The sequence below is a fragment of the Cydia fagiglandana genome, chromosome 6 (genome assembly GCF_963556715.1).
Source record: "Cydia fagiglandana chromosome 6, ilCydFagi1.1, whole genome shotgun sequence".
NCBI classification, from domain to species: domain Eukaryota; kingdom Metazoa; phylum Arthropoda; class Insecta; order Lepidoptera; family Tortricidae; genus Cydia; species Cydia fagiglandana.
Genome location: NC_085937.1, coordinates 12636538 through 12640302, shown reverse-complemented (window position 1 = coordinate 12640302; position 3765 = coordinate 12636538). Strand labels below are relative to the sequence as shown.

Genomic DNA, 3765 nt, shown 5'->3' with positions numbered 1-3765 from the left:
TCACTTGTACCGTGTCTTGTTATTTTTAATTTAGTATCGAACAATTACCTATTTGGAAGAAGTGGTTTTAAGGTAACTGTACTTAGTGTTGGTCTATCGGTTGTTTATTTCGTACCAGGGCAAATTAATTTTAGAACTAACACTTATTTCCTATTATGATAAGTATCAAAACTTACTAACTTACTCCGGTTCAAAGGACCACATGTGGATGTACCTACAATCAATGTTAACACTCTGGTTTCAAAGGGGAAGCAACAACTGAACACAGCGTTTAATAACTTTTTCAATATTATTCTTATGTTTTCCTTCTCCATGATAATTGTAACTTAGAGCTAATAGTGTGTATGCCATCTATAAAACGGCCCTATTCGAATTTTGGGATACTTACGTCAAATATTACGGCTAGATACGATATAGATTAGATATGTCAGTGTCAAAAGTGACGTTTTTGTTTAACTAGATACGATAGTATCTGAGGGGCTACCGCGAAAACCGAAATTCGCAAATTGCGGGGATCTTTCTCTTTTACTCCAATGAAGGCGTAATAAGACTAATAAGAGTGAGAGAGAAAAATGCCCGCAATTTGCAAACTTCGATTTTCGCGGTTATAGCCCTGAACGTAATATTTGACGAATCTTAAAGTTCGAATCGGGCAGAATCTTGATATAATTAGATGACGACTAGCATGGAGCAACTAGTACATAATTTCGGTCCGAAGAGTAACCCTTCGATAGCTCAGTTGGTAGAGCGGTGGACTGTAGAGGTATTCAGCTGACATCCATAGGTCGCTGGTTCAAATCCGGCTCGAAGGAATCTTTTTGTATTTTTTTTTACTATATTTTTTATTTTAAATATTTCATGTCATGTCACAAATAGTTATACAAGAATTATAGAATCGCTTTTTTTTGCATTCTAAAGTAAATTACTTGGGTGCTCATCAGGAATATCAGAATCAGGTATTCTCCTACTATAGTTCGTTTTTATTAGCATTAGAAAGAACTTGCAAGAAGGTAAGCGATCTTGACACGTCTTTTAATTGAAAAACGCTTTTTAAAAATAAAAAACTATTACTTATGAAAGCAAAATAATATAAATGATCGTATTAGATTCATAATTGTTACATATTTGTCGTAATTTATTTTTAAAATGTGTTTTTCAATTAAAAGACACATCAAGATTGTTTACCTAATTTCTAATGCTAAAAAAACGAACTATAGTCAAATCACTTTCTTTCTAGAACTGTCAAAACAATTTGCTAATATGGAATTTATAGGAAATAGTAGTTTGTGTTACAACTGTTACAAGGGTTCAAAATGATATATTTCTGTCAAGGGCGTACATTGAATCCTGAATAAAGCGATGGATTCTAAAGTAGAATCCTGAGCGTAATGAGGGATACAAGTGTTAACGCCTAAGACGAAATAATTTTGATACCGTGTGACACATACTGCTTTTTACATCAACTATAAGGAAAATAAAAAAAATCTTAGTTTTGACACAATCTGATGCTTAAACAGATTATTTAAGCTAACAAAATAATGTGCAAAAAATGTAAAAATAGTGTGCTAGAACAGAAAAGTGCCACTTTGATCCCTCCTAGCAGGGAAGAAAAAGTAGTGTCCGACCGAAGGTTCGGTTTCGGCCAGTTTCGGCCTAAAAATCATGTTTCGGCTGTAGTTTCGGTTTCGGCCAAAAAACGGCCGAACCTTTCGGCCGGGCCGAAACTTACCAAATGGTACTTCGGAATAAGACCAAAAGTTGGGGAATAAGTAGGACAACAATATGAATACCTACATATTATACTGATTCATGTATAGGTACAGAAATTAATTGGTTTATTATAAAACACAATCCCACTGATGAGGGCGCCACTGGACGGTCGACGCATCTTTAAGAAGCTGTCAATATCTATAACGCACACACTGTCTAATTGTTTCGGAGTGAAACAGTGGTTTTACCTCAATTTACTATTGGTTTGTGTGTAGAGTCTGTGCTCAACTACTTATCCTGAAGCCTGAAGCACGGCTTTGACTTCGCATGAAAGTTCGCCTCAATGGGGCACTTCGGACTTTTAGGCCCAGGTAGGGATTGCAAACCGGATTGATTTTCAATCCGGCCGGACCGGATCCGGTTAGGTATAAGGATATTAAAGTTAATTAAATGACATATTTTTCAAGTTTTATGCGTTATAAGAGAAATAAAGGGTATTTTTACAAATTTATTCATAAAACAACAATTTTAAGTTAATAAGAAATAACTTTTTAACAATAAAATAAAACTATGTATTAAAAAGTGTCACATTGTCAATTTTAAAATAAAAATAAATATTTGAAATCTAAGTCATTTATTAATTTTATTATATTCAATCATGCACATTCTGCAATAAAATTATAAATTTGATTAGATTCCAAAGCCTGTTTTAATGGGATAATTATGGGATGGAAAATGGAACTCCTTGAAAGGACAAGTTTTCGTAACTGTTCTTTGATGGAATTATTTGTAACGCTGACATCCATTCTAGTAACAAGCTATTTTACTTTTAACCAAAATTGTATGAAATGCGCTCCAATATTATCTTGCTTTCATTTTTTATCCGTGAAAATAGTTTTATAGCCAAATAACAAATAATTCATGAATTATACACAATCTTATACAGATCGACCTACTCGTAGCCCCAAACCAAGTAAAGCTTGTAATATGGGTACTAGCTAGCTTTAGGTAGTACTACTAGGCGACGATACATATACGTATAGTATATTGATAAATACATGCTTATAAATATACATAGAAAACACACATAACTCAGGAACAAATATCTGTGTTCATCACACAAATAAATGCCGTTACCGGTATTCAAAACCTCCTGACCATCGGCTTCATAGGCAGGGTCACTGAATGGTCAGATGGTCACTACCCGCTAGGAAAGACCGGTCGTTCTAAATGCCTTCTATGACATCTCCATCTTTTAATTTTTAAGTAACCGTCGTATACTTGCCGATCCGTGCCACCAACATAAAAGAAGAGGAAATCCTCTTCTGTTCTCAATCATCGTCATATTAAATATCTTCTTATTTTACTAAATTTAGATTTTTTCATTCGTTCTTTATTCTGTTTAACTTCTTTCTTCTATCCGTCGCCTTTATCTTACTTACCTAAAACGCGCAGTGGGTGCTGCGTGCGGTCTTTTTTTTCTATTTTCCCGGATCCGGTCCGGATCCGGTGATTTTAACCGGATCCGGTAGCTTCTAAAAAGTGCCGGATCCGGCCGGATTACCGGATCCGCCGGACCGGATTGCAATCCCTAGGCCCAGGTGAAGATTGGTACCCGGCCTTGCGATATTGTCAAATAAAAATTTCGCGCTCGCTGGTTTTTTGGTTGGCCCTGTATCTACATGTTAACTTGACTGGTGAATGTATCGAGTTAGACCAAGAAAATTCTGCAATGATTTTGATAGCATACGTAGTAATTTTCTTAAAAAACTGCAAAGTAACATCAATTTCAAGGATATTGGGTGTTGACAGCCCCATAATATGTGTATAAAAGGGGTTTTATGTCATTTTTTTCAACGACTTTAACAAGTCTACAAAAGTTTCGGTTTCGGTTTCGGTTTCGGCCGAAACTAGAGCCAAAGCCGAACATTCGGTTTCGGTTTCGGTTTCGGCAAAAAAACATGTTTCGGTTGGACACTAAGAAAAAGCTCTTTTCCGAATAGGTGGTGTGAAAACGAATATAGTGACGTCACGGTCAACTCATCTACTTTTTAT

At 35.5% G+C, this 3765-nt stretch overlaps 1 non-coding gene across 1 annotated transcript; it reads left to right on the top strand.

Moving 5' to 3' along the window:
- Positions 1–724: 724 nt before the first annotated feature.
- On the top strand, positions 725–812 carry Trnay-gua (transfer RNA tyrosine (anticodon GUA)). The gene is given in 2 exon segments: positions 725–761; positions 777–812. It is a non-coding gene; the product is annotated as a tRNA-Tyr (tRNA).
- Positions 813–3765: the final 2953 nt, after the last annotated feature.